This window comes from Lissotriton helveticus, chromosome 10 (genome assembly GCF_964261635.1).
Source record: "Lissotriton helveticus chromosome 10, aLisHel1.1, whole genome shotgun sequence".
Taxonomy (NCBI): domain Eukaryota; kingdom Metazoa; phylum Chordata; class Amphibia; order Caudata; family Salamandridae; genus Lissotriton; species Lissotriton helveticus.
In genome coordinates this window covers 839,071,869-839,098,157 of record NC_136071.1, presented here as the reverse complement: position 1 = coordinate 839,098,157, position 26,289 = coordinate 839,071,869, and the positions used below count along the sequence as shown (strand labels likewise).

At 43.7% G+C, this 26,289-nt stretch overlaps 1 protein-coding gene across 1 annotated transcript in view; it reads right to left on the bottom strand.

Annotated features, from left to right (window-relative positions):
- Window positions 1–26,289, bottom strand: part of LOC144784121 (uncharacterized) — a 143,924-nt gene that overhangs the window by 12,608 nt on the left and 105,027 nt on the right. The gene's annotated exons all lie outside the window — the stretch shown is intronic.

The window sequence follows — 26,289 nt, the reverse complement described above, 5'->3', positions numbered from 1 at the left end:
TTATACACTTATATACCCATTTTTTATTCCATCAACCTTCAGATATACATATATAAAATTTCAGAAAAACACCCATTCACTGGATGATTTCATCAGTGATGTCATGAGTGATGTCACTGACCATGTCATGAGTGATGTAATATGTGAAGTCTACCACACCACTGGAGTCAAGCTATCCAGGCTGATGAAGGCTGATAGCCAGAAACCGGTCCTTGGATGCTTGATTCCGGTCTGGGAAAGACATGGCTTGGTAGTTCGGACTGGACTGTTCCCATGAGGCACAGGGTCAGAGCTGATTTGCATATAGCCAGTGTCTAACCCAGGGTGGTGTGGAGTGCAAAAAAACGATGGATTTAGGCCCAGATCAGTGTACTGGGGTGAATGTATGACATTGTTCTACATTCTGTCCATCAACTGTGTTTTTTGTAATATGTGAAGTCATCAGCAGTGCATTGCGGGCGCGCAAGTTATAGTTAGTTCAGCTAACTATAACGGGGGAATTTCAATGGTTTTATATGAGTGAAATGTCCAGCTAACTATAACATGTGTCAAACCTACGTTTTTTTCAGTGAATATAAATATATACATATATATATATACATATATATATATATACATATATATATATATATATATATATATATATATATATATATATACATACATACATATATACATATATATACATATATATACACACACACACACACACACACACACACACACACACACACACACACACACACACACCACACACACACACCCACGCACGCACACCCACGCACACACACCCACGCACACACACACCCACGCACACACACCCACGCACACACACCCACACCCACGCACACACACACACACACGCAAGCTCATTAAAGCCAGACTTATTGACTTTGGTAATTTGGTTTAACATTAAAACTGAGGCGGAAGAATAATGATTAAGAGACAGATGTAGGAACCAATGGGAAGTCATACAAGAGAAAAAACAGGAAATACATGAACGCGACTAGAAAGACAGGGAAAATAACAGAAAACAAGAAAAATACAAATAAGTCCTGACTAAAACATTAAAGAAAGACTGCTCCCTTGGAAACAAATAAAGAAAGAAAATTGCTTTCAGTATGTAATAAACATATGAAATAAATTCTTTTAATGTGTGATAATTCAGTGTACTTTTGGGATATACCTTTTGGGATATACAAAGTCTACTATGTGTTACAAAGCACACACTCCAAAAGAGGATGATACACCAAACAGACGGACAAGAGCACGAGGTGAAAGAGAAATACCTCTTGGGTGACAGCAAGGCCCACTCTATGTAGTTTATACAGAATTAATAACCATTGGTCTACAGAGAGCTGCACTGTAAAACTAGACTTAAAAAGTGGATTCCGAGACTCTAGGGACCAATATAAAAAAAACTAGAGGAGAAATTCAACGAGGGGAGCGGTCAGGAGCACATCTGGTAGAATGTTGAAAAAGGCAGAAGGAAATGAGCAATCATACGCTGGAACAACACAGGAAGAGGAGTGTACATGCAGTAGACCCCACAGTATAAGATTGCACAGTAAAGATTAAATAGAGGAAGGCAAAACAACGGGTGTATGTGGATCGGTATAGGGTCAAGTCATGTTGCATTAAATTGAGTGCAACTGCTGGCAAGAGAGATTAAACCAGGTCATAGGGGAAACAAACATCAGTGAGCAGAGCCATACAGGAGAACTGTGGACATCAACAGGTAAGAGTCGAACAAGTAACCTAGTGGACGAGGCGATCACAAATGAATGTGGCAGTCGTGGAAGGAAGAAGTAGAAGCCTAGTTAAGGATACTTGGCAGTTAAGGAATTAAGTTTTGCGCTGTCTACCACCAATTTGGAGTCTTGCCCCATCCTCTACAAATCTGAGGAGCAGGGCCTCTCGGAGAAGACCCTAGGTAGGAAAGAGATGCAGCTAAACAAAATAGTGTGTCCAGTAGGGTTGGTGAAGAACAGTAGAGATACACAGATAGACACAATAGATTAAAACAGAAGTGATGGTGAAAAGATCTGTTATGCATGAATAAAAGAGTCCCTGGGTGACATTACAGCATAACTTTGAAGCAGAGCACAAAAGGGGAGGAAAGAGATGTTATGGTCTACCTAGCTCTGGGAAGATAAGGAGGAAATCTCAGAGTCGAGAAAGAAATTGAGAAGGCCCAAGTTTGGGGCGGTAGAGGACCATTGTAGGTTGAGAGAATAAAGTTACGCTAGACTGCCATTTAAACGTTCTGGTGAGGCTATATACCACATGGCTAAATCCTGAATAGTCTGCAACCAGAACACTAACATTGGGTCAGTTTTACGTAATAACCTTTGTTTTTTATATTGCACATACATTTTGGGGTAGTCAGCTTGCAAAAAAAGCTTTTAAAGCCAGGGAAGGTTTGCTGAAAACTGGACCAACTATCTGCTTACTTGTAGGAAAAAAATACAAGAAAATACCTAATTATGTAGATGAGAATGTAGAATAGTAATAAAAAAATAAAAATAAAAAAAATAAATCACTCTTAAAGAAGAAAAACACTCTGTTGGATGGAAGTGATGGTTAAAGTTGTTCTCGGCAAGGTGCAACTAACAATGGATATCGACGGGAATTTTCAGATTTTGTTAACCTTTCTTAAGTAGAACATTGATTAAACAATGAAGGTCAGCAGTGGTTTGGGGCTATCATTATGATGAAGAAACCCATAGATCACACAAAGCTGAATTTTGTTTCTAGATTTCCCAGGTCTCTGTGAAGCATGGGTTTTTAAACCATGTACTTTGTTCAATAGAAGCAACAAAAAAGTATACCCTTCTCATTTACTCATAGCCCAATTAAGAGTATATTCTGTGAACAGGAGCAGTAGAATGACAGAATTTCATTAGAACTTTCTAATATTATAGGAACATTTTTTTAAGCAAAAGTACCACTTTGTCGAAGCTGATCAACCCGTACTGTAGGCAGTATATTTAGTTTATGATGTGCATCATTTGTACATGGTCTTACACAGTTTCAGGTATGTCAAATGTTGGAGTGAGCACTTGTACAATTTGTACATTACAATCAGAAGGCAGTTTTCATTGTAAATTGTATTTATATACAGCTTACTACCCCCGACAAGGAAGTGAAGCACTCTGCAGCAAGTAACACTTACTCCGCAACCCAAGGTTAGAAGTAATCAGGTTAGTAGTGTGTGTTTTCTTTTCCTAGGAGGATTAGTTGTGTTAAGTTTGTATCCTTGAAATCTCATGCATTTACTCTAGTGTTTTGAATGGAGATAGAATACTTGAAATTGATTAATAAAGGTAAGATGTGAGATGTTATTGAAAGTTGTGGACATGTGTGCCTTGTGGTATGAGTTGGATTAAAAAGAAGGAAAAAAGTCATAAAAGCATGTTTGTGAGTTCATAGTAGACAAAGGTTCAGAATGATTAAGAGTGTGGATGAAAAATAATATATACAGACACATAGTTAGTCAGGTCTTTCTTCAAGACTTAAACATATATATTTACACTTATCCACGCATTTAACAACTAAGAAAAGACTACAACGGATTCAGATCTCAGCTGCCAGACGACTCTTTCATATAAAACTGCAAGCCCACATCTCCCCTGCATTGAGAGCCCTACATTGGTTACTGGTTGCCAGAAGATTCACATTCAAGCTGGTTTATATCACCCACAAAGCGATACACGGAACAGGGCCGCTCTTCATCAGGAATAAAATCACAAAATACTTTCAACAAAGTATCTCCACTCAAGAGTGGTACCTCACCTCAAAATCCCACCATACAAGAAAAAACCATGGGTGGCACATCCTTCTCTGTTCAAGCAGCCAAACTATGGGAACTCTTTACCTGAACCACCTCATCTTCAGAAGACTACTCAAGAATTGATTCTTCCCCACATAACCACCATACTCGAACATAAATATAGATCACATCCCTCTGTATATAAGCATTTATTTGGACTAAAGATCTGTACCTACATATGTGTATTGCTTTGTATAAACATGAATCATAATTATGGTTTTCAAGATCTAGATATTCGTTAATTCTGCTTAACAAATGTACATATTACGTATAGTTACATTATTCTATGTTTAACATGTATAACTGATGGCATAAATGTGTATAAATGTGTGTATACTTGTAAAGCGCACTGCCGCCCCATCTCAGGGCATCCTGGCGCTGTATACCGCTGTGGAACCCATCTTGGCTGTCCCTGTGAGATGCCCCCTCCAGGGCACCCCCAAGGTGAAGCCAGGCATCCCAGCGCTGTTGGGGCCGTTGTGGAGATTAAGCAAGCTATTGCCCAGAGTTGCAGAGTGGGACCCATGATTAGAGTAGGCACCGAGGCGAGAATTATCAAGTCCGCGGACATTGAGCCCAAGACCCTGCCGCGCCGGGAATTGAACCCTGGTTCCGGGCCTGACCTCTGCTTCAGGGTCTGCCGCTTCTAACCAGTGAGCCACACTTCACTCCGCATCTTCTCCGCATCAATAAGTAAATCTTATAATAACTACTGATCTACAACTGCTTCACTACTGAATTACAAAAAAACAAAAAACACAATAATTTAAAGTACAGCAACACTTGAAAGTCTGAGTTTATAAAATGCAGCATATATATATATATATATATATATATATATATATATATATATATATATATATATATATATATATATATATATATATATATAAATGTCCCAAGCGGGGGGGAGCATTGAGAGCCGGTGCCGAGGATCGGGACAGCCTCGCTGTTAATTGCTGAAGCAAAAATTCTTCACTAAAGAAGACACCGCACACCACTTTGAATTACGCTGGTTTGTTTATTCTCCTGTAGGTTTCCCCACCTACGCGTTTCGGACTATCAAAAGTCCCTGTTCACGGTTTACAAACATTAGTCCTTTGTTTGTGTTGCATATTTATACTGTTTGTTCCACTTAGCAAATTATGATGCATTGTGGGGCCAGTAGGCAAACTCATTACTTGCGAATATTGCTAGCATTTAAAATTTCATTGTATCTTTCCATCACAGGTGTCATATTAATTCATTTAAACAAGTCGAAAATTACTATTTTTACATGCATCTTTTGTCACTAATTGTCATCAATTGGCATGGCAAGTCTTTTCTGTTTGTATTTCACAATCAAGTAAAGTCTGTATGGTACAATTGTTTATAAATGGACATGCATCTCCTCATCCCCGTTTAAACCCATCGGGGTTCTGGTTTTGAATCTAATTATTAGTTTGGATTCGAGACGTCTTAGTTTGGAAAGTCAATCACCTCCTCTTTCATTTTCCTTTAGCATTGTGATGGAAAGATACAATTAAATTTTAAATATATTGTCACAGTGTTAGGAAAGCTGCATAGTTTGACGCACGCACAAAATTCTGCCACTCAGCCGTAATTGATATTTTGACATATAATGTCAAAGAATGAATTCCATATATAACTTTACAAGTTACTAGGATATTGATGTACTCAACGCCGATTACATGCATACACTAAGGTGAAACTCCTGTGTCAACATCCAAAAAATATTGCATAGCGCCAAACAGCAATCCAACACAGTGACTATGCTAGCAATATTAGCAAGTAATGAGTTTGCCTACTGGCCCCACAATGCATCATCATTTGCTAAGTGGAACAAACAGTATAAATATGCAACACAAACAAAGGACTAATGTTTGTAAACCGTGAACAGGGACTTTTAATAGTCCGAAACGTGTAGGTGGGAAAACCTACAGGAGAATAAACAAACCAGCGTAATTCAAAGTGGTGTGCGGTGTCTTCTTTAGAGAAGAATTTTTGCTTCATATATATATATATATATATATATATATATATATATATATATATATATATATATATATATATATATATATATATATATATATATATACACATACACATATATACATAGATATACACACACACATACATCTCTTCCATGTACTTATGTATCTTTATATTTATTGCCTTGCTTCCAATTCAGCATATCCAATGCACTTGCGTATATCCCACCCTATACCACTCAATATATCCTCTACCTCCACTCTCCCATTAATTCCAAACCCCATACAACTACTATGATCCCCAAAATAATCCTTTCCAGACTCTTCCCTCCTCTACCCCATCTTACACCATCTCTTGGCTCTTACTATTCAGATCTCCGAAATAAGCCTTTCTAAACCCTTCTCTCTGACTTTTCCCCCTTTAACCTCCCCTTTACTCTTCCCAAACCCCCTCCTACTGCTATGAACTCTAAAAAAAAAAAAAAAACACTTTCTAGACTTTTCCTTCTTTGATCCCTCCACTATTCCTTTAACAATCCATATAAACTAACATGTCCACCGCTCAAATAAAATTAATTTCATATTTCCCTACACTTATTCACCACTGCTCCTTTTTGGGATCCAGGGTAGCCTGCTACTCGCAGAAAAGTGCTACAACAACTCACCTCATTAGGGGAGCAAGCACTATATAAAGGCAAACCGTTTTCACTATCCTTTTCAATCCAAATAACACACTAACATGTTGGCCGCTCAAATTATTTGTCATATTTCCCTATACTAATTCACCACTAATCCTTTTCTGGTTCCGGAGTAGCGAGCTACTCGATGAAAAGCACTTCAACACATCACCGGTGTAGAAAAACAGGAGTTTGAAGCGTACAGTAATAAACCGCTGGTATGTAAAATACTGTAATATGTGTGCAATATGTGTTTTCACCTTATGGAAGAGGTGCTATCATCGCAGTCAACGGCATCACCACGCCGCCCTCAATAACCGCGAAAACGGAAAATATGTCTGAGAGATGGTTTATAAAAGAACTTAGTACAAAAAGCGGAGTTTAAACATTCTTTGAAAGAAGTATGTATATGGTAATATGTGTACGGCAATGTTCAGAATGGATTTTTTTTACATATTATTTTTGGATGTTTTGGTGGTCATTAAATGTCTTTTGTTTTCCGTTTTTGTGACGTCACTATGGGTATCGCAACATCGTCGCGAACTTAAAAAAGGTAAGGGAAAAAAACCCTCATTAATCCACTGAAGAAAATACAAGCTTATAACAATACCTCCTACAGAGCCAATTTAGATAGAAAATACAATTTAAAAACCTTAAAAATTCAATAAAGAAATAATAGGTTACATGGACGTGATAGTTGGGAAATAAAGTTTGAAAAACCTGAAAAAACAAGGGTTACAGGGACGTTATAGTTAGGATGTGTTGGTGGTCATTGAATGTCTGCTTTTGTTTTCCGTATTCGCCATGTCACCGTGGGTATCACAATGTAGTCACAAATACAAAAAATGTAAAGGAAAAACAAAAACGCTTATTAATCCACTGAAGAAAATACATTTGAGATTCATCAGTGATGTCACGGACCATGTCATGAGTGATGTAATATGTGAGGTCATAAGCAGTGCATTGCTGGGGCGTGAGTTATAGTTAGCTCAGCTAACCATAACTGCTGAATTTCACTGGTTTTGTACAAGTGAAATGTCAGACTGGATCCAGAGATTTTTTTCACTTAGCAGTACGCCCTGTGCGGAGATAGGTAGCGTTGGTCGATTCCATGGTCGCCGGGATGATGTCGCTGTGCCTTCTTAGATGCCGCCCCTGCTTGCTGATGTTATTTCTGACACAACTTGCCACACCAGAAGCGCTGAGCCATGAAAGACACTGACCACTGGTTTGCCAAAACTAGGGCCCTGTAAGGGAGTACCTATCCCTAGAAATCAGTTCGGGGAGCATGGGTGGGGCGGTAAGGAATCTATAACTAACCTAGGTCTGTTACAGATACATCATTACCGAAGGTAAGTAACTTGTTCATCTAAAAGGGACAGTTATGGATTCCTTACCTTAAAATAGATACCCCAGCAATACCATCCCCGGAGGAGGGTCTGCGAACCAGATTTACACCAAAAAGTTCCAGAGGACAGAACGGGCAAAGTAGCCATCCCTCCGGACTGGACTATCCAGGCAGTAATGTCTGGTGAACGTGTGCATAGATGCCCATGTGGCCGCCTGGCAGATGTCAATAAGTGGAACTCCACATGACAAAGCAGTAGTTGCTGCAGTAACTAGTGGAATGAGCCTGCAGCCCCACCGGAGGTTCCTTTTTCGCTAAAGCATAACAAATCTTTATACAAAGGACAAGCCATCTTGAGATGGTACGCTTTTCGACAACCTGACCTTTCTTGGCACCCACATGGCCAACGAAGAGTTGATTGTCCACTTGGAAATCTTTAGTGCGGTCAATGTAGGACAGCACACGTTTTGGGTCTAGACGGTGGTGTCGCTCCTCATCCTTGGAAGGGTGCGGAGGTGGTAAAAAGTGGTCAGAGTGATAGTTTGTCCTATATGAAAAGTAGTAACTACTTAAGGGAGGAATAAGGGTCTCGTCCTAAGAATCACTTTGCCCGGATGCACAGAGAAGAAAGGGGGCTTAGAAGAAGGAGCCTGAAGCTCACTCACTCTGCGAGCACAGGTGACGGCAACAATAAAGGCAGCCACCAGAGTAAGGAGCCTGAGAGGACAGTTGTGAAGAGGCTCGAAGGTAGCACACATAAGGTAAGTCAAGACAAGGATGAAGTCCCATTGAGGCATTATGAAAGGAGATGGAGGAAAGAGGTGCCTAATGCCCTTAAAGAACCTATTAACAATAGGGGACTTGAACAAAAAGGACTCATCTGGCAGCCAAAGAAAAACAAATCCTGCCAGATAGCCCTTAAGAGTGCCCAGAGCAGAGCTCTGCCGGGCCAAAGAAAGAAAAAACAAAAGAATCTCAGAAAGAGGGGCGGAGAGGGAATCCACACAGCCTATGCTGTACACCATGCCACAAACTTGTTCCATCGGCATGCGTATACAGTCTTAGTGGAGGGACACCTGGCTGCCAAGATGTCATTACAGACTTCGGGTGGAAGGTCAAAAGCTGTCAAGTGTCGCCGCTCAATCTCCACGCAAGGAGGTGGAGGCTAGACTGGTACGGGTGGAGGACCGTCCCCTGCTGCTGTGACAGAAGATCCTCCTGAAGGGGCAGTCTGATCGGAGATCGTTGGCCATGCTCAGGAGCTCGGGGTACCAAACTTCATGCCCAGTCAGGGACCACAAGAATGACTTGGGACCACAAGAATGACTTGGGACCACAAGAATGACTTGGGACCACAAGAATGACTTGGGACCACAAGAATGACTTGGGACCACAAGAATGACTTGGGACCACAAGAATGACTTGGGACCACAAGAATGACTTGGGACCACAAGAATGACTTGGGACCACAAGAATGACTTGGGACCACAAGAATGACTTGGGCCTGGTCGCGCGACTTCAGCACTTGGGGCATAAGTGTCACACGCTGAAAGGCGTACAGGAGGCCGAAGTTCCACTCGCGATGAAAAGCGTAGCTGAGCGAGTGATGCCTTGGAAACTCCAACACGCAAAACTGCACGTTCTCTACGGTGGCAAACAGATCCAACCAAGGCTCTCCCCACTGCTGTAAGAGACCTTGCACCACCTCTGAGTGAAGACGCCATTCATGATCCACCAGGCACCAACAGCCGAGTTCGTCCTCTCTGGCGTTCAGAGAACCTGCTAGATGTTTAACCACCAGGTTCATGCGCTGATGTTCCAGCCATGTCCAAAGGTGAAGAGCCTCCTGACAAAGGGTCCACAACCCCACCCTGTTTGTTGCAGTACCACATGGCGGTGGTGTGGTCTGTGAACACCTGCCCTGCCTTCCCCTTGAGGAAGGGGAGGAACGCCTTTAATGCCAAGCGAATCGCCCGGAGCTCCAACAGGTTGATATGGAGCCAGAAACCAGACTCCTGTGAACTCAGCCTTTCCCTGGTGGCTGCCCCATCCCAGGAGTGATGCATCAGTCACCACTGTGATGTCTGGTTGAAGAAGGGAGCGGGATCTGCCTCTGCCAATCCTGGTTCGTTAGCCACCACTGCAGTGATTGCGCAGTTCCCTCTGAGATCTTGACGTAGTTGGAAAGATTCCCCTGATGCGGCTTCAGGTCCCAATGCAGAGCCTGCATATAAGCTTATGTTTGGAGAAAAATGGTTGAATTTCCAAAATATATTTAAAGCGGATATTCAAGTGATAAACCATGTGGCATATGTATATAATATCAGAACCTTGGTGCCAGGGGCACTGCAGCTATGGCTGCTATATCTTACCTATATAAAGGCATTGCAAATTGACCAAGCCTTTTTAGGTCGAGCCTGGGCAGCGCATGCGCTGATCTGCGACGCATGCTGTATTAGAGTATGGAGTTGAAGCTCCATACACTCTCCGTCCATATTTTAGATTTGCTTGTGTCATTTGTAAATGCTGGCTTCTGATTAGTTATTAGGGTTGGGAGTCCCTTCTTAGTACTGCCTTGTCTTCATTTGTAAGCTCCCATGAGGACTGGCCCTTTTACTTAGGTTGTTACACAGTAAGTCTTATTTAGTCTGTAAGCACCATTTTCTTTAATGAGTTTTCGGTACTGCAAGCATGACATGCTTTCCTGCAACATTCAATGCTTTCACTTTTATTTAGTACATTTGATTTGTTTATGCCTACATGGGTTACCATAGTGAGATCTGCAATTTTTCCACACTTTATCTTTAAAAAAGGCGGTCACCTGCTTTTATTTTCTTTTGCAAGGCGCAGCATATTTTATCCAGCTGTAATCCCGTTAGGTGAGTGTGATTTCTTGCGGTCATGGTTAGCCTGGAGCTCTCATGCCCAAAAGTAGAAAACAGCTATGGTAACCATCTAAATTATGGAATTCACATTAAAAAAAGCTTGTGAGGTCAGTTACATGGCACTTCCGAGTCCCGATGTCATTTGATTTCCTCCCTCCTGCCTCTTAAGTCCGATTGCAATTATCAGCTTTGCTTACCCCCCTCAGCTGCACGCTCGCCATTCCAAAGAGTTTCGCTGACTGTACCTCCTTTGAGCACCTCTGTGAGAATACTTTCTCCTCCCTCACACTGCCCCCTCGTCTGCCTAGAAAGCGCTCTGCCAACAGCATGGGTCCACCGTTTGTTCTTTCTTTCCCTTTCTCCTGGTCCACGTATGATGATAAAAAAAACAAGTCTACGTCCCTATACATCACTATTGATGCCCATGCCTTGCAACCAGTAATCGGCAGATGAGCTGGTACATTAATTGTAACCAGTATTTTTTTTTAATTTGTACAACTCAGTAAGACAACGCAAAATAAAGAATGAAAGGAACATGGAACAAACATTTGGAATGCAATAGGTCTCGCATTTCTTAGAGTTTAAGCTGTCAGCTTTGTAAATAACAATGCCTTTTATTTATTTTTAAAAACCAACACAAATTAAAAAGCATTGTCATTTGCAATGCCAATAGCCCAAACTTGCTTAAATGCGAGACCTATTGCATTGCAAATGCTTGTTTACATTGCTTCTGGCAACCCTGTCTGATGCACTTAAGTGATCACTGCTGGCAGCACTGCACAGAGGGGATCACCACTGGTAATCTTGCATATGGTGGCCACCAAAGTAATCTCGTCTGATGTGGTCATTAGTCCAACACTAATATTAGTAGCTTTGATTTTCATTGAGAATAAGTAGCTCTTATTACAGAAAAGGATGCAAGCCCCTGCTTTAAACTATGTTTTTTTGCAAACAGTCAAACTTGGGTTAAGACCCCATTAATGGAAGGAGTAAAGGGGCTCCTTTTACATGCATATTCATCCATATTCTGTGGCGAGCTGGTTATTATTTTGTTGGGAAAACAGGGTTTCTTTACAATAATGTTTTGGCAAATTGTACAGCGGTTAACGCATTATAAATCTCCAAGGATATAGGTGCTACATTGTAACGCACTCCATTAAAGGACAAGGGTGCTGTGCAGTCTGATTATGTGCTCCTGATGGACTGCTGAGCCAAAACGACATGCGTCATTTAATTTTTAGGGAAGTGCAGAGACCAGATAACACACTCCCTTTATCCAATCTTGATTGGATGGCACGACATTTTGAAGTACTAGTGTGTTAGACCTGCATTGTCACTCACGTGGGGGTCGCATTTATTAATAATACTGAATACTGTTCGTTGTAATACCCTTTCAAAGCAAGTTACTTGATTTTGAACTATTATAAACCCTATCAGATGGTAAAGCAGTAGTAAACTTAAAGGATATGTGCAGAATCAAGTTTAATATCCTCTATGACAAAGCAGGGTACACTGTTTTTGGATGAGGTGCACGGATTGTCAATTGGGAACAAGTCGAGAACCTGAAACTGATCAGGTTACTATGAGAAGAGGACAGAATGCTCAAGAGAAAGTTCAAGGAGTAACAGAAAAAGCATACAGAGTCACTCCAAAAGTAGAAATAGCACTGAGTGACAAAGAAAGGTGAGCCATTACTGGAAATCTCTCAGAAAAGTAACTCAGCCAGGAAGCGATTAGGTTATTCAAGTTTTAACGCAACTGATTTGGTCATCTATTTAAATTTATGAACATTTAAATCCAGGAAATATTTCGCAGAAACCGGAAAAAAGAATGACAAGGGCACATAATGTACACACTTCGCCTACCCATAGTAGACGACATACTCCGAGTAACTATGTACTGGCAAAGCACACTCTAAAGGCCTGAAGAACAATACAAGCTTCACAAGGATCCACTCTCCCTCACTCCATGTTCTGGGAATGCCACGGACTTTCCTCCTGTCCATCAAACAAAGCTTTAGGCAAACCAGAATACAATTCTTTAGGGATGAAAAGGTTTTACCCACCCGTCTAATAGACGTTGAGAATCAGATATTAGAACCAGTCGGACAGGAGAAGACAAAGAAGCGGGCAATGTTTGGAACATGAGAATTCAGAACACAAGAGATTACCTTAAGCTTAGCCAATCAAATAATATGGAAAATGTATACTGATGTGCTCCACATAGCCATCTGATACTGCAAGCAAAATTAGAAAGCAAGAAGGCAGATAACATGATGAAACAAAGAGGAATGCCAATTCTAAGCAATTAAAAACATCAAAATGCAGGTCTTCTAACCACTCCCAAAAACTGACAAGCCTCCTCCCCACTAGGAAATGGAAACTGGATCACTGGCTGAAAGAGTTCATACAAACGGACATCAATGCATTAGTAATAAACATTGTACCCTCATATAAGGGATTCGACGGGCTTAGTAAACAGCCTCCCAACAGATACTATGTGACCCTACCACTTACGTGTGATGATAACTGTAAACAGGCAACACACACACCCATCAAGCATGAAACAGCAAGAGCATTCTTGTAAGCACATTCATATGTTTGTAATACGATCATGGGCATGACCGAATTCACCTTAAAAGACGATGCTTTAAACTCCAATGGAGAGTTGGATAGACGAAGACAAGGAAGCGCCATTAGCTTAGCCCCCTCTTACGTCAGCCTCTGTATAGCCTAGTAAAAGAGGGAACAGAGCTAAAGATGTTGTTATAATTATCTGGAACGATGTAGACACACTATACACTTTACATCAAATAAAGAAAATCTGGAGTTAAAAAAAAAAATTACACACCTCGGAAAAATAAATCATCAAATGGAGCCTAGCCACCACCGAAGCCATAATAATTTCATACAATTATCTGCAGCATATGGAAAATCGTGCAAAACAAGTAAACCGCATTTCTCTTCTGTGGGTTTAATTCCTCTGAATTACAGGATCAATTCTAAAGCCATACATAAGGCCTACATACTACAGTGTTGATGTTAATACATACTAAGCACAAGGCAATTTAATATCGGGCCACAGGAACAAACGAAATCCGCTAACCGGTACCATCAATGTCCACTCTGCCAGTATTACCAAGAGTCAAACACATGCAAGGTGATGGTAGGATTTTTACAATAAGTGTAACCACTGGCACTCACTCTGGGTAGCATTCCAACCATCGTTCTTCTGCCCTGCGTGCCACTCCCGATTAGACCCAGCCATACGCAAATCAGTTTTGATCCTGCTCCATCAGGAACAATCCAGGATGAACTGCCATGCTAGGTCCTCTCTAACCCGGTACACAAGTAACCCAAGATCGGTTTTGCCCCAATTGGGGCTGGTCAGTAGGTGTAGTCTGGTTCCAATGGCAAGTAAGCGAGGGACCCTCTTCTGAGCATACCCATGGTCACTTAAGAGTTACATCAAACACACAAAAGGTGATGGGAGGATGCTTGCAATACGTCGGTTGCCAGGCAGCATTCCAACCCATTGCTCTTTTGCCCACCATGCCACCACAGTTTGGACCCAGCCATATGCAAGTCAGTCTCCAAATGGAAAGTCCAGCCCAAACTGCCAGGCCTCTGACCCAGGAACTATACGATTTAATTCTATGAACATAACTGTATGTAACCTCCAAAAACAAGATCATAGGAATACTTCCCAACAGCAGTAACTTTACGTAGCATATAAACTCTCTCACATACATAATACTTTATCACATTACAGAACTGAAGAAAACATGCGCACACAAAATATTAAAAATAATAATCGAGTAATTAAACTATTTATGACTTGTGAAAAGACACAAACAATATTTCCCTGATCAACTGGACAGGGACTATTAAGTCAGAAGCATTTTAACACAGATAATGCAAACAGCCTGAAAACTATTCCCATATCAGATACAAAATATGATAAAAGAAAATCCAAAGACTGCGAGAAGTTTATGAGAGATTTTAACCTCAAAGAAATGCTGGGCGAACATACAATAATAAAAAGTACGGCTGAAAAATGCTGGGTCACCACATAGGCTTTATAATTAAGAAAACGCCTTGATCCTTTTTAAGCAGGCTGACACATACTTAATGTGCAGGTGGTGAACAGATTTCGATGCAACCAGGAACAAAGGATACACATTGACCTATATTTTTGTAACAAGAATTGAATTTAGGATGATCCTTTAGAGTCACCACTACTGTGGGTAGCTAAGATTCGCAGGGGTTCCTCTTCCCTCGTATCTATCTAAGATAGCATTAAGTCACTTCTAGAAAAACAGGGCGCATGGTCTTGTTACCACAGTTCTTCCCATATATTAGGAACTAACTTGTCTGCAGCATTATGGTTAACCCATCTACTGGGAATATAGGCAGGGGGGAAACAAACAACACATACCCTCACCCCACCCCTTTCCCTCTTTATAGACTTTGAACTATTTCGGCTTGTAACTGGCCTATGTCCATTGTACCATGCAATGAGATTACTGAAAACGAATGGCTCTATAAACGGGGAACACAAACAATTTTGCACGTTTTAAATGCGACATAGCTTTGAGTCTCTGCATACCCCAACTTGCATATGGTGCTTATCTTGCAATCACTGTTTATGTGCAGCCCCCACATGGTGTACGTTTACAAAATTGTACTCGAAAAAGAATGAAGAAAAAAATCTTTGTGTACATCAGAAAAGTGCAGTTCTATCAGCCAACCACGTCTAGTATCTGATCGCCCCCTCCAGGGTAAGACCAGGAACAATTGTGCCAAGCCAAATATTTTTAAAGATGTAGCATACATAGTAATGTACATTTAATTTTTGTTCTCTTTGTAAATACATCCGCTTTTGCCACAAAACAATTTAACCTCCAGTTTATAGCCTAGAGGACGTTTATATGGTGACCATCACCCACTACATAGGGTGAACAATTTTTGCTGGAGAAAGAATTTGCCCTGAAACACAATCGAAGGAAGACCATCTAGTTTTTGCAATACGGTTCATTACATTTTGGTACAGAAAAAAACCAAAACAGGGAAGGCACTGAGAGGGTGCCTGCTTAAAGGAATTTAGTACAGCATACTGGACGGGAGGTTAACTCCAGAGGAAGGTCACACGGACTCCCACAACTTGAGCATGTAGCACAAAAAATTCACATAACCTCTTATTTAAGATCGAACCTTTTAACGGTTGCAAGCCTTAGAATACAAAACATTGATGCAAAAGTATTTGCCAAACGTATAGTTTCCTCACCATGTCACACACACACACACACACACACACACACACACACACACACACACACTCTTTCAGCCCGCATTGCGCCTAACTTGTCTGCATTAAATTCACCGTGTAATTTCCAATGGGGTGACAACCCATTTTGATGGCACTTTCCATTCCTCACTTTCACTCACCCCGAAGCAAGGCTTTAGATAGTTACCATTCACCATGAAAGTTCATAAGGCAAATGGACATTGGTACTCTGGGGACTTATTCAGTAGATCCACATGAATTGTAAGGTAGGGAACGCACCAGGGCCCAATGTATACACTCCCCGAGAATGGAATTAAAATATCTCATTAGACCAATAATAATGAGGATTTGACAAAGCAGTCTTGTGGTAATTAATGCCAATTCCACTAGAAGAGCCCTCATTTCCTGTCAGCAGACAGTAGGTTGTCTGCAAGGATCCTTGAGATCCTCATGCTTAATTCATGCCTCCAAACACCTTGTGCATATTTTGATATAAACAACAATGTTGTATAGCTTCTGTAAGCAGATCAATATCAAGATTACAAAGGATCAGGGCAGCCGAGTCGACCACTGCATCCAAGATTTAGATGAATCTTTGAGCCAAAGCCAGCATTGACTCACTCATAGGAGACAGATTTTTGTGCTCCATAGCTGCAAAGGCCCTGGTGCTAACATTAGATGGCTACCCCCCTGAGGTTTACCCACGCTTTCTCGTGAAGAATCAGAAACCTAGTTTTCTTTGACGGAGTTTACCTAAGGCTCCCTCTTCTGCCTAGTTTGCCTCGGGCTGTCTGTCAAAACCCTAAGCAGGCCATAAGGAGCCAAATACTTTGGTGACTGCTTCATACTTAGCTTCGGAATGATCACATTTTCTTTGCCAAGGAGTCTTTATTGGCTGCCTATAAAGCAGCGTCAACTTCAAAATCTTCTGCTTTGTTTACAAGGCCCTACACAATGCCCCTCTTAAGCATCTATCTAAATTGGCACTACCCGCCCCGAAGGATGCCCAATGTAGTCATTTTCAAATCAATTATTTTTGCCCCTATGAAGATATTAGCAATCTAGAGAAATCCCTGCTTCTTCGAGAGGAGACAGACTACAGAAATAAAACAATGATTGAAGGTGTTCTGCTTCCACCAAGTATGTGCATGGAACCCTGTCTGATCTCTTGATATTTTGCATCCTCTCTTTCTTCTCTCCACTTGAAGTGAATGTTCCTTTTACACTAGAGCTTTAAAAAATATATATTTTTAAGTAAATCCTCTCTGCTTATGTAAAATTACCCTACTGTTACTCACCAAGGTCACGGGGTGCACTCCTAGTGACTACGAACTGGAAAAACCAAATAACTAACCATTGAGGAGCTATCAAGGAATTACATGTCACCGCACAGGGAACACTAGCCCTCTCTGAAAACTGAGAAATGCTGCCTACCATTTAAAACACTGAAAGGACCCACACAATGAACACCCACACAATGAACACCCAGCCTTAGCTATGGACTCCTAAGGAAGGACCTATAGTGCTCCACGAACCAGTTACATGCAAGGGTTTCACATCACACAAAACAGTACAACACTGGAGGTAAAAAGGGTGCAAAACACAAATGCAGAAGTTTATTTGTGTCCCACCTGAATCTGAGAATGAACTATCACCAATTTATGTGCTCTGAAATTGACAAGACAGTATTTTAGACTTGGCTTACTGCACAAGTGAAGCCTCCGGAATGCTACAGTTGGTTAGTATGAAACAAAATTTCCTCCTTTCATCCAAGTAAACTGCACCAGATTCTTATAGGACTCCTTCGTAGGTTTAGAGGAAAATCCTAACAGGAACTTGGTATAATATTAAAACAGACCTAGAAAATAAACCAACTCCAATACTCGGGAGTGGGAATATTTAACAGCATATACCACGATAGGCCTGCTCTTCACTCCAGCAGCAGCAGATATTAGACTTCTTGCTTGAAAAATATGCACGTATTCTTACGCAATACAATTTATTTTTCAAACAAGGGTATCGGCAACACCTTCAACTGGTCCAAACAATAACCTTAAATTATTTTGCTAGATACCAGTATGTCATCCTGGAATGTAACTGCTCCAAACACCTTCCTAAACACATGCACATAGTGCTAAAAGCAGACATGTCCAAAAACCTGCTAAAAAAACTGGAACATACCCTCTTTGGTGATGAATAGCAAAGGTAATTTATCTGCATGAGCAGTTTGCTATCTGGTGGTAAGGAGACTTCCAATATAACAAAGCACCTTGCCTCTTCCAAAGCGGTCAGATAATGGTAAGCAGATAGTTCACACAAATTCTGGTTAAGAAGGTCGACGCAATCTGATCTCATGTGAGGAACCCAAAAGACAGAATTCGTAGCATCAATAATTTAGCCCTTACACATGCCTGGAAGAACTGATAATTTGTTACATACTCCTAAAAATATATCTTAACTTTAGGACACGCTGAAACAACACCCTATTTAAATGAAATACATTACTTGAGGCTCCTTTACCGAGGTGCACACTAAAGAACTGTTTGATCTTCACCACAAGGTGTTGGATGGCATCATCAACTTCATTATCATCAGCACATATTAGCAAAATTCACTCAGAAGAACATCTATTGAAATTGGAGTACATCTCTTTTTAGTGACATATCAAAATACTTACATTTTGGCTTGTCCACGGACCAAGATGGCCACAGGGTAGCAGAGCTCCGGTCCAAGCCCAAACATCCGTAATTATCCTGCCCCCTGGAAAACACAATCGCCAGGAAACTGCATCAGATAAGGAGGCATTCACCCAGCACCCCAATCAATTAATTTTTTGTCCCCCAAATCCGGTGAGACATGCTAAACGTGCTACCCAGGCCCTGAGGGGCGGCCGTGAGGAACACACCTGAATCAGATGTAGCTCGTGCAGGAGACTCTGGGACCTGCATGGCCACCTCCCTGGGGATTGACAGGAGCACAGCCGGAGCAGGCGGTACTCAGAGCTGCGTAAAGTTCAGGCGACGCGGCAGAGCTTGCGGCCTCAATAATCAATCATGTGCGAGCCGACAGTGCAGAGTGGAGCAGCAGTCGCTGTAACAAATAAAGACCGCCGGTGGACAGTGGCCTGATTGTGGAGGCGAGAGGTGGCACGGGGGTCATCCAGCACACATTAGGAGGCTGGGCCCGAAGATGGAGGGGCCGTTGAGGGATCAGTGCGGCCCCAATGTGGGAGGTGGAGCAAGGCCAGCGAGGCGAGAAGCAGACAGAAATCCTACCGCCCTGAGCGGCGGTGCGCGGCCTACCTGGGAACCGGTGTGCCATAGGCCACACACGCATTAGATTTTCAAGCAAGATGTCATGCACACATTAATGTCCCATATCAATCGACGACAGCAAGCAGTAGAGCGACTCGCATCAAAGCCAGTAATCAGAGGTCCAGACTTGGATCCCTGTGGGCAGAATAAACCACTACTACACAGAAGTAGTACCTGGGGGAGGGGGGTGCACCAGATGGCCCATAAAGAACTTTAAGGGGAACAAGTAAATGAGGAAGGCCCCAACAAACGAAGTGCTCGAAGAGTGGGGAGGTGGTGGATCCCCACCCCCGGAATCCTGGCAGCAGATAAGGATGGGGAAGCCCAGAGGTGTGGGCCCAGTCCAATCCAACAAAATGGATAATTAAGCCATCACGAGGCCCGCAACGAATGCAGAGGGGGGGAGGGGGGATAGGGCAGAGCCCACGCTGGCTGCAATAATGGCTGCGATTCGAGACGTCAAAGGCTCCCTGGAACAATAAAATAGATTGTGTCCACAGCGTCACCCTGATCAGGGCGGATCCCTCCAAATTAAGCGATAAGGTGTCAACGGCCGAGACCCACATTACCCAGCTCCAGTCAATAACGAAGCACCTAGAAGAACAGGTACATAGACTAACAGCAGGCTACACATGGCCGCATGGCTGGAAGATCAGGAGGGGAGAGCAAGAAGGAATATAAGGGTAGTGGGGGTTCCCGAAGGGGCAGAGGGGCTACTGTTGAATTGTTCCTAGAAGATCTTTTCGTCGGCAAACTACAGCCCACACGTTTATCAAAGTTCTTCTCCATCGAGAGGGCGAAAAGGGCGCCAGTGCCTCCTAGACCCAGGGCCCTGCTGCGCACAATCATTACTAGAATATTTAATCACTGCGACAGGGATGTGATACTAAAGGCAGCAAGAGTGAAAGGGGACTTACAATCTGAAAACACCCCGATTAGGTTTCTTCCAGATTTCACTCTGCAAGTACAGCAACAAAGGAGGAGTTTTGAGCCTGTGAAAAAATAACAGAGTCAGAGACCTAAAATACATGATGCTCTTTCCGGCTCGGCTGCGGGTGATAGCAGACGTAAAGATCTGGCACTTCACATCCCCAGAGGAAGCCTGGGAGTGGTTGGAGGGATGGCCCACAGTTGGCAGAGACAAGGGTAAAGATCCCACATGGAGAGGTGGACTCAACAAAGGAAGCAAAGAGACTGGAGTAGTGCGAGGCCAACCGGCCCCATCCTCAAGACCGCTAGTCTACTCGGAGCAGAAGGTGCACGAGAATAACAACTGGTGAGACCGGGGCAGGGTGAAGACTGGAGAAATCTGACTTTAGTCCTGGTGGCAATCCAGAGCTGCAAACAGAAGTATTGAGAATTTGGGACTGGCCTGAGGTTACTCCTATGAGAATCAGAGGCTAACAGCAGGCTTTTTATGGTGGAACAGAGCTTACTGACTGTTGGGCTGAGCATCCCCCAATGTATTAGTTAGAACTGTTATGCAAGTTCTGGGGCGACAGGCGCTCTGCGGGTTGGAGAGTTTGGTTTTCCAAAACCTAAAAACCAGGGTAACAGGATGGGGGGTGGGTGTAAGTTCTTGGTTAGGTGCGGTATCAGATTTATATAAAAGGAGCGAGCGAAAGTCTGCAGCTGAGATGAGGGCCACCATAAGTAAGGTGCCACCGACCGAGAACCTACATGCAGATGGCGGCCCATAAATGGACACAGTCCTCGGTTAAGGTATGGTCTTGGAACGTTAATGGTCTCAATGGTAAATTAAAGAGGTCAACAGTGTTGCAATTTATTAAAAGACATGCACCAGATGTGGTTTTCTTACAGGAAACACACCTTAAATGCAATTACTGCAAAGCACTGGATAGATATGGCTACACTCGGATAGCACACACAGGGTATACCCTCTGGTTCCAGGGGAGTGAGAGTTCTGACCAGAAAGGCATTCCCCTTTCTCCAAAGTACAGACGCTCTGGGGATATATGCAGTTGTAAGCGGCACATGGGAGTGGAAAAGACTTAGCCTTTGGTCAGTGGAGACACCAACACCCTGTAGCGAAGCAATACACTCCTTTGTCGGCAGCAACCGTAAGTCTCTCTAGGCTGGATTACCTTATTACACAGGGTCCTAGGTTGGGGGAATTCAGGGATGCCACATGTGGCGCGCAGGGTGTCTGACTACTCCACGGTCGAAGCAAAGCTATCAGGCCCAGTTAGGAACCACACACTGCCACAGTGAATAGACCTGTGGTTCTTCAAGGATGAGGACTTCAGGAAGGACATGCGGGAGGGGGCGGAGCAATACTTTGAGGACAATGTGGTCTCCAAGGTGATCCTCTGGGAAGCATTTAAAGCAGTACTTAAAGGTAAAGCTCAGGCGAAAATAGGCGTCATTAAGAAAGAGAAACACCTTAAATGTCTTGCCATTGAAAAAGATAGATTAGTCTTGGAGGCCAGAGCATTAGGAACGGACCCTCAAGCAATAAAAAGATAGACATCTCTTGAGGGTGCGGCAAAAAGAACTCCGGGATCCATCAGAGGACAGCGCCAGGGTGCAAGCACTGGCCATGCAGCATAGACTTTACGATGTAGGTGACAAGGCAAATAAGCTGCTGGCTTGGTTAGACAAGAGAGGGACGAACGTAGGTTGGGTCCCAGGACTGCTGGATCAGAATAGGGGCAAGTATGCAACGGGGGCAGAGATATCGGAGGAACTCACCAAATACTACTTAGGGATCCACACATCACGCTCGATATTCAAGGAGGAGGACTGTAAAGACTTTTTGAGTGACATCTCTCTGCCACGACTCACCGAGGGAGATGTTGGAGGGTGACCTGACTGTCGACGAAATTAAGTCGGCATCCCGAGATCTACAAATCAGCGGGGGCCAAACAATTGCCTGTAGAAATGTATAAGGCCATGCTGGATGAAGCAGCAGAACACTTGCTGAACATGCTCGGTCAGGCACAGTGGGAGATCATAATACCCTCAGACCAAACAATGGCAGTTAGAACAGTAATCCAAAAAGCAGCTAAACCACCCACGGAGTGCGGGTCTTATAGACAAATCTCACTACTTTAATTATGAGGTAAAAGTTCTAGCTAAGCTTCGGTCCACGCGTTTAGCTGGAGTGATACCACCCTTATACACCCAGACCAATCTGGGTTCATGCCCTACAGGAGCACTAGGTTAAATCTTTGAAGGTTGTTCGGAATACTCCATATGATGGATAAATGCCCAGGAGAGCAATCAGCCCTTCTGTCTCTAGATGCTAGAATGGCATTCAATAGCGTGGAATGGAATTACCTCTTCACAGTCCTGGACCAGTTAGGTAATGGTCCCAAATTTATAAGATGGGTTAAACTTCTTTATGAACAGCCATTACCCAGAGTGCGGGTTAACACCACTGTGTCCTGTGTGTTCACCCTACAGAGAGGCACTAGACAGGGATGCCCTCTGTCTCCAAGTTTGTGTGCGCTGGCCCTAGTGCCACTTGCAGCATAGGTATGGCAGGACCCATTGATCTGGGGGATACCGATGGGGGAAGAGTGGGAAACCCAAATATCGCTGTACACAGACTATATCCTGCTATCTGTGGGGAAACCAAACTGTCAGTAGACCTCATTCTGCAGATTTTCCGTATATATAGGAAGTGCTTGGGATACCGAATTAAATGGGACAAACTGCTGCTATACCCCCTGTCGGGGGATTGGGGCTACCCCGACATCCAGATGTGTAGTGCCTATAGAAAAACATGGCTTTAAGTACTTCGGTATCCACATAAGAAATGCGTTACTTACCTGTAACTGCAGTTATCCAGTATTAGTGTCTTTCATAGATTCACATGCCTGAATCATTCCCCGTCGTCGAGACGGGAGCCTCCGGTATATAAAAAAGTAATGTCCTAGAGACATACATAGAGAGAATAGGCCTAAAGGTCTCACCTTAGTAGCCTATCCACGTCCTTTTGTAGGAAGGACCAAACAGAGCAGGCCCCAAGGGTCCCACCTTGGTGGCCTATCTGGGTCTTTTTGTAAAAAAGGACCAAATAAAGTGAAACAGCCAATCAGCTACTACCTCCTTCTAGAACCTTCCTGCCAGGAGCCCAAGTCTCTCAGATTTTCGTACGCACCAAGCTAGTTAGGCGTAAACTCCTTAGAGAGAAAGGTGAGCCCTGCCAGGGGAGGCGGGAGGGTGCATGTGAATCTATGAAAGACACTAATACTGGATAACTGCAGTTACAGGTAAGTAACGCATTTCTTATCCAGTATTTGGGTGTCTTTCATAGATTCACATGCCTGAATCAGAGTAGCGAGCAATACATAAAGCACATTCTGTGTGAACATCAGGTACAAGCATGTAGATAAAGCATATCACATGACCATAAATCACAAAATGCAATGCAATATACATACAATAAGAGAATGTGCATACCCGTAAAGGATGGAGGGATGTAGTAGGGCTCACCTTACTGAAATAGATGGCGAAGCACTGCTCGGCCCACTGCTGCATCCTTCATCAGCTCAGTATCCAGGCAGTAGTGCCTGGTGAAGGTGTGCGGGGACTTCCACGTCGCCGCTCTGCAAATGTCCAATATCGGCACTCCAGCGAACAACGCTGCCGATGTGGACATGGCTCTAGTCGAATGAGCTTTAACACGTGAGTCTAAAGGTCGCCCAGCCTTGTCGTGACAAAAGGCGATCGCAGAAGAGATCCATCTTGAGATGCTCTGCTTCGTCAGGGGCATGCCCAGTCTTGGTCTACTAAAGGCAATAAAGAGCTGTGATGACTTTCGAAAGTGTCGTGTCTTATCAATGTAGAATTTAAGGCACCTCTTTAGATCTAGAGAATGTAGAGTTCTTTCGGCTGCCGTGGTAGGATTCGGAAAGAACGATCTAAGCACCACTGGTTCGTTAAGATGGAAGTCCGAGGGGACTTTTGGAATGAAACGAGGGTTAGTCCTCAGAATTACTCTGTCCTCTCGAAATTGAAGGAAAGGATCCTGAACAGACAGAGCCTGCAATTCACTGACCCTTCTAGCAGAGGTTAGTGCCAGGAGGAGGGCCGTTTTCCAAGATAGGAACTTGATGTCTGCCTTATGGATGGGTTCGAAGGGATGCTTCATTAGTTGATGAAGAACCACATTCAGGTGCCACGATGGAGGAACAGGTCGCGGTCGTGGAAAGGACCTATATAAACCTTTCAGGAATTGTTTGATGAGTCTGTCCGCCCACAAAGAAGGGCCCGTAGCCGTTCTCGTGAACCTTGAAATTGCTGCGAGATGCACTTTGATGGATGTATGTGCAAGGCCTGATTGTGCAAGATGTAACAAGTATGGCAGCAGCTGTTGTGGACTGGCATGGAAGGGATGCAAGCCATGATCCACACACCAGGAACAGAATCGCTTCCATTTTAGTGAGTAGGTTTTGTTAGTGCTGACAGCTCTAGCTTTTGCAAGGACATCTCTGCAATCCTGCGGGATGCTCAGGTGGCTGAACTCGCGGTATTCAGGAGCCAGGCTGACAATTTCAGAGAGCTCAGGTTCGGGTGGAGAACCTGCCCTTGAGACATCGTGATCAGGGCCGGAAACTGCTTCAGGCGAAGAGGAGGCCGGGCAGATAGGCGATGAAGTTCCGTGAACCAGTGCTGCCTCGGCCAGGCTGGAGCAATGAGGATCAGAGTGCAGGGTTCCGATTTCATCTTTCTGAGGACCCTGGGTATTAGTGGGAATGGCGGAAAGGCGTACGCAAAGACGTTGCGCCATGCGATGGAAAATGCATTCCCGAGGGTTCCTGAGTGGTGATGCCTGCTTGCGAAGCTTGGGCATTTGGCGTTCTCTCTGGTGGCAAAGAGGTCTATGGTGGGAGTGCCCCACTCCTCGAAGATATGGTTCAGCACCTCCATGTCCAATTCCCATTCGTGGGAAGGAGACGTCTCTCTGCTCAGTGCGTCCGCCAAAACGTTGTCCTTGCCCGGGACATACTCCGCTTTTAATCCTATTCCGTGTTGTAGAAGCCAATTCCAAATTCTTTGCGATTCTCGTGATAATGAGATCGAACGTGTCCCCCCCTGTTTGTTTAGGTAATGCATCGTCGTGGTGTTGTCCGTCCTGACGAGCACCGGGGATTGACGAATGCGTGGGAGAAACGATTGGAGAGCTAGGAAAACTGCTCGCAATTCCAGCAGATTGATATGCAGTTTTGTTTCTTGTGTCGTCCATTTCCCATTGATTTGTAGTTCCTGGAGGACTGCCCCCCAGCCTTCCAGTGACGCATCCGTATTATTACATGCGGCTCCGCTGGGAGTAGGAATGGCAAACCCTTCGACAGATGGCGGAGTGACATCCACCATTGCAAATGGTTGATAATGGGTCGAGTGACTCGTATGCGGTCCTCGAAAGAACCTGTGGCTTGCGTCCATTGTCTTGTCAGTGCTTCCTGAAGAGGACGCGTTTTCAGACGGCAGTGCGGAATGAGCAGTATGCATGAAGACATCATCCCAAGGAGGGACTTGAACGTGCGGACCGGGAGAGTCTTCCTCGAAGCCACTGCCTTGGCTAAGGAGATGAGTTTGTTCTTTCTCTCCTGAGAGGGGAAAGCTCTGACCCGCTCCGTATCCAGAGTTGCTCCAAGGAACGTGATGACTCTGTTGGGTTCCAGAACCGACTTTGCGGCGTTGAGGGTCAGTCCCAGGCGGTGGAAAATATCCAGACAGGCGCTGGAGGATGAGGCTGCGCCGGCCTCCGTCGGTGCCTTCACCAACCAGTCGTCTAGGTATGGAAACACCTGGTGGCCTTGCTGACGAAGGAACGCTGCCACTGGAGACAGGCATTTCGTAAATATCCTCGGGGCCGATTTGAGACCGAATGGAAGGACACGAAATTGGTAGTGGTGTCCTGCCACCGCAAACCTGAGGAACTTTCTGTGTCCTTTGAGAATAGGTATATGGTAGTAGGCGTCCTG